We start from the raw sequence: 10,254 nt of genomic DNA on the forward strand, positions 1-10,254 counted from the left end.
TTTACCTTGAGCAAGGACGACACACACACTCGTGACTCACCCATATTGTTCTGCCCTCTCCCAGCTGTGGCCTTCCGGGGCTGCTGCTGATCCCTTGGCTGGCAAGTACCACAACCTTGTTCTACAGCTAGTTTTCACCTGGCACGTCCCACCACCCAACATAGATTGCCAGTTCCATGGACGCGGGGATTGCAACTTAGGTGATTTTTGCAAACTCCATTCCCAGAGCTTCGTTTTAAGATATGCCTACAGATGAGGATTGTATAGTTTCTTTTCACTTTGATGACCTTCCACAGTAAACTAATTATTTTATTAGGTAAGCTCTATGCCCAACACGGGGCTTGAACGCACGATGGGTCAAGAGTCCCATCCATGCTCTACAGACTGAGCCAACCTCGTTCCATAATAAAATTTTTAAGTTTTTGTAGTTAGGACCCTTTTTCCTCTCTCCTTCTCTCCTTCCCTCCCTCCCTTCCTTCCATGCTTAATAAATGTCTATGATGTGCCAGGTGTTTACAGTTTAATGTCAAGAATCAAATATAAACAGGCAAGTAAGTGAAAAAAAAGTGTCAGAAGAGCTTGGATAGGCAAGTGTGCAGGGGAGAAGAGTGATTAGTTCCTATGAAAAAGGCTTTTTTAAAGTATTTTTTAAATGTTTATTTATTTTTGAGAGAGAGAGAAAGGGAGAGGAGGAGTGGGGGAAGAGCAGAGAGAGAGCGGGAGACACAGAATCTGAAGCAGGCTCCAGGCTCTGAGCTGTCAGCACAGAGCCTGACTCTGGGCTTGAACTCACAAACTGTGAGATCATGACCCGAGCCGAAGTTGGACACCTAACTGACTGAGCCAACAGGCGCCCCTAAAGTTTTTTTTTTAAGTGTTTATTTATTTTGAGAGAGAGAGAGAGCATGAAGGGGGAGGGGCAGAGGGAGAGGGGGAGAGAATCCCAAGCAGGCTCCACACTGTCATTGCTGAACCTGAGGCAGGGCTCAATCCCACAAGCCATGAGATCAGGACCTGAGCCGAAATCAAGAGTCAGACACTCAACAAACTGAGCCACCCAGGTGTCCCACTAATGGCTTTTTCATAGGAATAATTTCAAGCTTTTGTTCTAGGACAGCTCTGTTCTCAGTATTTAACATTTGCACATGTGCTTAATCCTCGAAATAGTAACAGGCAAGTACTATTGTTACTTCCATTTTACAGGCGAAGAAACTGACCCCCTAAGAAGTGTAATGTCTTACAGGGTCGCTGCAGAGCTGGGACAAGCCCCTGGGCCTCTGCGTTCTAACATCCATGAGCCTCATGCGCCGACCAGATCCTGGCAAGGTGAGTGATGGCCAAGCAGGGAGGCCTTCTACATAGTCAAGGGCACGCAGGGCAGCCTGTCTGACCAGCCCGGACATGGGTGCACCGGGCAGTGGTATGGCCTGGGGCGGGGGACACTCAGTAGCAAGCGAAGACCCACTGCTACCGCCTTGGATGTTCTCCTTGTCTCACGAAAGGTAATGTCACGGCAAGTTCAAACCTCTTGCATGATCTCTCTTCCAGGTCACCCTCTCCACTTCTGGTCTGCTTCTTTAAAAAAAAAAATTTTTTTTAAGTTTATTTATTCTTGAGCAAGAGAGAAACAGAGCGTTAGCAAGGGAGGGGCAGAGAGAGTGAGATACAGAGTCTGAAGCAGGTTCCAGGGTCTGAGCTGAGCGCACAGAGCCCGATTTGGGGCTCGAACTCACAATTTTTTCTTTTTTTAATGTTTGGTCTGCTTCTTATCCCAACTGCTCTAACGGCTCTTGGGCATCCAGAATTAAGCTTTTCCTCCAAAAGAAATACGCATACAAGCCCTGTGGGTCTCCCCACTGACCGGTTGCCCTCACCAAGCCCCTTTGCTGCCAACGCTCCCCCCACGCCACTTTCTGCCAATCCCATTGACTTGTGGCGCTTACACCCCCCCCCCAACCTTGCTCTGATCGAGAAGATGGGCTTGGGAGACCTGTCCTCCTCTGAACTCCTCGGTCAGTGGGCCTCAGCCAGGGGCTGCCTGCTCACGGCTGCAGGGTTATTGCAAGAAGTCTCTGTGTCTGTTTGTACTACAAACATCGTCTGCCGACTGTATAAGTAATGTCTGGGTATAACTGTGCTGCTTCCCTGGTCATTTTTCCACTGTGAATTTCTCCGGTTGACTAAAACCCTAAATAACAGCTCCATTCATTTGCAGGATTGCGACAATTTCCAAAGGGGTGGGGATGGGGGGGGAGGAGTCCTCGTGTTAGAGCAGGTTGGAAACCACGGATCTGGGCGGTAGAGGCAGCATGTCACCCCCCCTTCCTCCCTTTTCGCAGAGACGAGTCATGAGACCTGAGGTCAGGTTCCAGCCCCTCCCCTGGCTGATTGGATGATCTTGGGGGCAAATCCCATGTGACTGGGAGAGCTTTGCTTTCCTCACCCCGGAGCAGAGATCATGAAAATTATTTGGCAAGATTGTCAAGGAGATTAAATGAGATAGATAAAGGGCTTTGAAAACCGTGACGTTTTGCAGAAAGGGAAGGATCGTTGTTGTCATCTTCTTACACGTATTATCAGCTTCTTAAGGGCAGGGATGGTTCCCTCAGTGACACCCCTAACTCCCATCACCCCTTGCACCCAACACAGGACTATGAGATGACCTCGGAAAAACATCACCAAGCGACTAGCACAGCGGCTCAGCACACAGCAGGTGCTTAATAAATGGTAGCTGGTATGTATGCATGTGTATCTGGTTCGAATCTTCTGTCTGCCACGGCCGAGTTAGGGAGCGTGGCTGTGGGCAAGGTCAGCACTGACGTGCCCTCATGTCCTTGTCTACCACACGGCTGGGGAGAAGAGCCAGTTCACGAAGTGGCTGTGACCCGGAAGGTATTGGCAGTATAACAGAGCCAGGCAAAATCAAGCACTTGGTAGGCAGCAGCTGTTGTTGGTGTTGTTTTTAAATTTTTTTTTTAACATTTATTAATTTTAGAGAGAGACAGAGCATGAGCCGGGGAAAGGGAGAGGCAGAGAGAGGGGGAGACACAGAATCCGAAGCAGGCTCCAGGATCTGAGCTGTCAGCACAGAGTCAGGTCTGGGGCTCGAACCCACGAACCGTGAGATCATGACCCGAGCCTAAGTCAGATGCTTAACCAACTCAGCCACCCAGGCACCCCTGTTGTTATTTTACTACTGTGCACTGAGCGATTCTTTAAGAGGTGGTGTGCGAAGGTCACCAGACTGCAAAGGACACAGTCTAGCTCCTGTTTAGTGTCAGCAAGGTCTTCAGAGACAACTAGATGCTCAGGTCAGCCTCTGAGGGAGAGCACAGATGATAGAGCCATGAATATGCTTGTGTGCCTTTTACCCTGAGGTGTGGGCTCGATCCCCATGGCTGACATTGTTGGGGAAAGGGGTGCACGTTTAACATGGGTAAATACCACGATGGTCCAACATGCAAAAGATATGAGCAAAAAAGTCTGTCTCCCCATACCCCAGACCACCTACATTTTCAAGTTTCAATTTTATTCATTTTTTTGACTAGGTAATATTTGCAGTTGGCAAAGTTTAAAAGGTACAAAGGGGAGGTTTGCCTGGCTGGCTCAGTTGGTGAAGCATGCATGAGACTCCTGATCTCGGGGTTGTGAATTCAAACTGCACATTGTGGGTAAAGATTATTAAAAAAAAAAAAAAAAGAAAGGTTCAAAGGGGATACAGTGAGAAGTTTCCTCACCCCATTGCAGCCAGCTAAGTTTCCTCCTCAGAAATACAAGCTTCGATCTCAGCCTACCTGGCAAGTGGAAAATGCTATCTGACTAAATAAGTCTTGCCATTTATTTACTTATTTTTTAAATGTTTATTTATTTTTTAGAGAGAGAGAGAGAGTGGTAGGGGAAGGGTAGAGAGAGAGGGAGACAGAGCTCTGTGCTGTCAGAGCTCAAGGAGGGGCTTGAACTCACCGAGCACGAGAGCATGACTTGAGCTGAAGCCCGTTGCTTAACTGACTGAGCCACCTAGGTGGTCCTTTAAATCTCGCCATTTATTTATTTGTTTGTTTGTTTTTAATGTTTATTTATTTTTGAGACAGAGACAGAGACAGAGAGTGCGTGGGGGAGGGGCAGAGAGAGCCAGAGACAGAGAATTGGAAACAGGCTCCGGGCTCTGAGCTGCCAAGACAGAGCCTGATGCAGGGCTCAAAGCCATGAACCATGAGACTATGACCTGAGCCGAAGTTGGACACTCAACCGACCGAGCCGTCCAGGCGTCTCTAAATCTCACCATTTAAAGAATATTTTAGGGCGCCTGGGTAGTTCAGTCAGTTAAAGCATCCGACTTTGGCTCAGGTCATGATCTCACGGTTGGTGAGTTCGAGCCCCACATCAGGCTCTCTGCTGTCAATGCAGAGCCTGCTTTGGATCCTCCGTCCCCCTCTGTTTCTGCCCCTCCCCCGCTCATTCTTTGTCTCTCTCAAAAATAAATAAAGCATTAAAAATAATAAAGAAGGGGCGCCTGGGTGGCTTAGTCGGTTAAGCGTCCGACTTTCGCTTAGGTCATGATCTCGAGGTTCGTGGGTTCGAGCCCCGCGTCGGGCTATGTGCTGACTGCCAGCTCAGAGCCTGGAGCCTGTTTCAGTCTGTGACTCCCTCTCTCTCTGACCCTCCCCTGTTCACGCTGTCTCTCTCTCTCTCCTAGAAATAAATAAAAATATTAAAAAAAAAATAATAAAGAATATTTTGTGTTAAACCTTTTTAACATTTATTTTATAGCTGGAAGTTTGTACCTCTTAATCCCCTTCACCTCTTTTGCCCATCCCCCCTCTAACCTCCCCTCTGGCAACCACCAGTTTATTCTCTCTACTATTTTTATGTGAAAACAAACCAGAATATACTTTAGAGCAGACTGTTGCATCTGAATGAACTCTAAGATAAACTTCAAAGAAGTTTTATGTTCAAGGGTGGGGTGGGGTGGAGGCACGCTTCTGCTTCTGCCTCCTACCTTCGCATGGGGGAAAAGGTTGATACGGGCTGAGTTAGTCTCCAAAGCACAGCCTTGAGGGTGCGCCGGTTCCTCTCGGTGATACTGGGGTTTTTCCTCTTGCCCCGCCACCTGCAAACAATCCTTCCCTCAAGCCTCTTCCCGGCCAGGATGTGGCCACCACCTTGTTGCTTGACCTTCAGTAGTCACCGCCACTCTGGGCTTTGGTCTTCCTCACTTGTAATAAGAGGGATTGGACCAGGCCCATTCCCGGTGAAACATTCCAGGACCAATCAACTAATTCACATTAAGGTGTAGATGACTGATAACAGCTTCATGTATTACCTGTCCTGTGGGTGGGAGTATTTTAAGAGATGCAATTTCTCATCCTCAAAGAATGAACGTGCACGGTGCAATTTCAGGCATGGTCAAGGGTGGGTGGGGGTGATATGGGGAGAGGGGGTGCCTCTCCTGGCTCTTCTCCAGCGGTCACTGGGGTGAGGGGGCAGTGCTCCAGGCAGGGGTGAGGTCAGCCCGAGGGAATGTGCCTGTTGGTTTCCCTCCAGAACTTACACCATACTCCTTTCTCTCTGGCAATGGCAGAAGCAGGATTTTGTCATACAGAAGGATGCCTCATCAGGGAAATCCACATGTGTGGCCTAGGAAACTACCCTGTCCCCTGGGGCAAGGGGTGCGATGGGGGGGGGGGCGTTCAGCAGCCTGGGTTCCAGGTTCACAGGTCAGTTCTCATCCTGGGCAAGTGAAGAGACCTCCGTCGGAGGGCGATCCGCTTTCTGCCAGAGCAGGTGGTGCCGCCACACCTGGATCCAAGACAGCTGCTTTTCACCGGGAAGGAAGGCTGTGCCGAATGCTGTCTGGTCTCGTTTTTTGTAGGAGGTTTGGTTTGGCTTTTGAATTTTCAGGGAGGGCCTGAGAGAGGGGGTGGCCCGCAGCCACCATCATTAGCCCATCAGAAATAAAAAAGGGATGCGACTCTAGATCTTGGGGTTGTGAGTTCAAGCCCCATGTTGGGGATAGGGTTTACTTTAAAAAAAAAAAAGAAAGAAAGAGGAGCGCCTGGGTGGCTCAGTCCGTTGGGTGCGGCTCAAGTCATGATCTTGTGGTTTGTGGGTTTGAGCCCTGCATCAGGCTCGGTGCTGACAGCTCAGAGCCCGGAGCCTGCTTCGGATTAGCCCTCTCTCTCTGACCCTCCCCTGCTCACACTCTGTTTTTCTCTCCCTGTCTCAAAAATAAGTAAACATTAAAACTATAAAAAAGAAAAAAAAAAAAGAAAGAAAGAGAGAAGAAAGGCATTTATGTCTCTCGTGGGTGCATCTTCCCCTCCAGCTGCCTCCCTTCCCTTCCAGGCACCATTTGGTCCCACCTGCTATCTGGGCTTCCCTTCAATGGAAGCAGTGGGAGTCCATCTGTGCTCCAGGCAAGAGAGTGGGGGGTGGGAATGGAAACCCCGGGCGACGGTCAGTGGTCCCTACTCTGTTGGCAGTGCTGACTAAGGGGCTCAGGGATCGACGTGCCTGTCTCCATCAGAATCTCCAGTATCCTATCCCTTCCCTTCTCTGGAGCAGAATAGCTTCTCGAGACCTCTCAGTGCTTCAACCATGAGCTTCATCGTGCAGCACACAGAGCTCTAGACCCTTCCTGCTCAGAGTGTAGTCTGAGACGAGCAGCATTGGCTCCACAAGGGAGCTGGTTAGAAATACAGACTCTTGGTGCCCACCACAGGCGACTGAAACAGAATCTGCATTTTTACAAGATAGCTCGTTGATTGCATCAATGGACGTTAATGTTTAAGAAAAATTGGTCTCGATGACGCGTACCTTGGGGAGAGAGGCAGAAAGAAATATAAGCGCCCCAGGGCGGCCTCCTGGGGAGAGGAAGGCTTGCCCACAAGCCCTGGTTCAATGGAGGGAAGTGAACACAGAGGAAAAAGCTGAGGAAGGCACTCCAGGAAAACATGCTGAAATAGGCAGGTGCCTTTAAGATTTTAATTTTAATTTTAATTTTATTTTGAATCGGCAACTCACTCACGCAGTTAAGAATCTAAGGATGCAGAAGGGCATGCCAGACAGTTTCTTTCCCACACCTGTTTCCCAGCCACTTCCTGTCTCAAAAGCAACCTGTGTTACTAGGCGAGAGGTATAAGGTATTATGCAAATGAAACCCTGTGTGTGTGTGTGTTCTTAACTCACCAAACCCCGTTTAAAAAATTCAAACGGTAGTTTGCCATGCACAGTGTCGAGACCATGCTTTTTCCTCTTAACGGATCTTGGAGAGCATTCCATAGCTTATGGAGAGAATGTTCCAGATTGTATTTCAGCTGAATGTTATTCCAACGCGGGGCTCGAGATCATGACCTGAGCCTAAGTCAGATGCTTATCCGACTGAGCCACCCAGGCGCCCCTACTTAGGAATTCTTTCAGAGTGTCCTACTGCACTTGGGAGACCAGGGTCACCTCCTCTGGGAAGCTCTCCCTCCTTCTCCCTCCCGTCACCCTTGCCCATAGCTTTGCCAGAGCCCTAATCACATGATAGTATTTAGGCAAAGGCATGAGAACATCTGCTTTTGTGTCCTCTTACCCGGTCCCATCACAGTGCATAGTAGGTACTCAACCGACGTGAACAGTGTTGAACTGACCGTCCCCGAGAGGGGAATCCGCCAAATACTGCTGCCTGATCCTTCTAATGACAGAGACCCCACTTCCTCAGACACTCATTCTGCCTTTGACAGCCTGTATCCAAAGGTCCTTGAGTGAAAAAGTTCTTGAGTGGCAAGGTCTTGTTTGCCAGTGATGTTTCCCTCAGGTTCTAGAGCATCTCCTAAAACAACATAGAAATGTAATCCCTTTGTCAGATATTTAAGATACCCATCTTTCTCCAAACCAAATACTCCCAGCTCCCTGTGGGTTCTGGGTCCAGATCCTTCCCCTCCAACTTTGTCTTCCATATGTTTTTTGGTTTCTAATATCACTTTCTTTTTTTTTTTTAAGTAAGCTCCACACCCACCTTAGGGCTCGAACTCGCCACCCCAGGATCAAGTCTCATGCTCCAGCGACTGAGCCAGCTAGTCCCCTGTAAAATGGCCCTTTTAAAAAGTGATGTCTGACCACTCCACACTTATTAGAATGGCTCAGATAACAAACAGGCCCTACCCAGGACTGGCGAGGCTGTGGAGCACCTGAAATTCCAGCTGGGTTTGTCCTGGGAACATAAAGTGGGACAGGTACTTTGGAAAAGAGCAGGCGAGGTTTTTAAAAAGTTAAGCATATGGCCTAGCCGTTCAACTGCCCAGCTATTTAACCCAGGATAAATTAAAGCATTTGTCCAGGGGCGCCTGGCTGGCTCAGTCCGTTGTGCGTCCGACTTCGGCTCAAGTCATGATCTCGAGGTTCGTGAGTTCAAGCCCCGCATCGGGCTCTGTGCTGGCACCTCAGAGCCCGGAGCCTGCTTCAGATTCTGCATCTCCCTCTCCTTGTCTCTCTTTCAAAAATAAATAAAGACTTAAATACATACATACATACATATATACATACATAAAGCATTTGTCCAATTAAGGACAAGTGTTCATAGCAGCTTTATCTGTAATAGCCAAGCTCTGAAGACAAGCTGGAATGTCCATCCACAGTGAATGGATAAACAAACTGGTATATCCTGGCCATAGAACACTAGTCAGCAAAACGAACAAAACCCAAACCAAACCTATTGATATACTGAATCACGCTAATCTCAAAATAATTATACTGAGTAAAAGAAGCCAGATGAAAACAAACAAAAGTCAGGGCTTGATGATTTCATTTGTACAAACTTCTAAAAAATGCAAACCAACCGATGGTGACCGGAAACACCTCAGTGGCTGCTGGGGGCGCCGGGGCAGAGTGGAGCCGGAGAAACATTGCAAGGACGTTCTGTGGGATGATGGTTGTACGGGCTTATACATATGTTAAAACTTATCAAATTGTATGCTTTCTTTATTATTTTTATTTTAAAAACTTTTTAAGCTTATTTATTTTGAGAGAGAGAGCAGGGGAGGGACAGGGAGGGAGAGAGGATCCCAGAGTATCTGTCAGTGCAGAGCACGACGTGGGGCTTGAACCCATGAACCATGAAATTGTGACCTGAGCCAAAATCAAGAGTTGATTGCTTAACCAACTGAGCCACCCAGGCACCCCTATTTATTTATTATTTTATTTTATTTTTAAAAATTTTAATGTTTATTTTTGAGAGACAGAGAGAGACAGAGCATGAGCGGGGGAAAGGTAGAGACAGAGGGAAACACAGAATCCAAAGCAGGCTCCAGGCTCTGAGCCGTCAGCACAGAACTCGATGTGGGGCTTGAACTCACAAGCCTTGAGATCATGACTTGAGCTGAAGTGGGACATTACTTAACTGACTGAGCCACCCAGACACCCCTATTTATTATTTTAAAAATAGGCTCCACACCCAACGTGGGGCTGGACCTCATGACCCCGAGATCAAGAGTCACACGCTCTACCGACCGAGCCAGCCAGGCGCCCCTCAAATTGTATACTTTAAACACACACGGTTTATTGTATGTCAGCAATACCTCAAGAAAGCTATTTAAAAAGCCTGCTATTTGGAACTGGTCCCATCCTCTCGATGTCACTGACTGGTGGGGTGCACAGAAGGGTAGCTAGCTCCTTCAATGTGGTCACTGTACTCCGTGGTGGAGACCGAGGTCAGGCGAGCTTTTTCGGGAGTTATATCACTGCTCTCTAAGTTCAGCAGAAATGCCAAGATTTTGATGTCATGAATGTTAAAGCCAGGTCTCCTCTAGCTTTACTATGGCGTTGTATCAAGGTCAATTACCCCTTTCATGTTCACTTTGTTGGTGTAACCAAGCAGGAGACGGCATAGAGCGGTGGGAAGGGTATGAACATTGGGGTCCTTTGGAAGCTCCGAGTGAGTAAGTTACTTACTTAGCTTTCTCTGAGTCTCACTATCCTCATCTGTAAACTGGGGCACGATTTCTGATCTCATAGAGGTGTGACAATTAAACGATACATAGAGGAACTTGGCACAGTGCTTGGTCCATTGAGGTACTCCTGAAGAGAAGCTAATTTTGTCGCTGTATCATTCCTGCCTGTCACAATAGTTTGAAATCCTGGTTATGTGGGTGCCAGACTTCTCATCTTATAACATGCTCCCTGTATTTGATTAGCAGACCTGCACATCTTTATTGGAGCTACTAATATAAACACTGAAATGAGCCAGGTCAAACCCAACCCCATAGCACACTA

The 10,254-nt window shown here is 48.0% G+C and overlaps 1 long non-coding RNA gene across 1 annotated transcript; it reads left to right on the top strand.

Annotated features, from left to right (window-relative positions):
- Positions 1-53: 53 nt before the first annotated feature.
- On the top strand, positions 54-2,709 carry LOC120233838. Its single transcript, XR_005528930.1, has 3 exons — positions 54-316; positions 1,244-1,326; positions 2,650-2,709. It is a non-coding gene; the product is annotated as an uncharacterized LOC120233838 (long non-coding RNA).
- Positions 2,710-10,254: the final 7,545 nt, after the last annotated feature.

Source organism: Hyaena hyaena, unplaced genomic scaffold (genome assembly GCF_003009895.1).
Source record: "Hyaena hyaena isolate Hyena2069 unplaced genomic scaffold, ASM300989v1 scaffold_96, whole genome shotgun sequence".
NCBI lineage: Eukaryota > Metazoa > Chordata > Mammalia > Carnivora > Hyaenidae > Hyaena > Hyaena hyaena.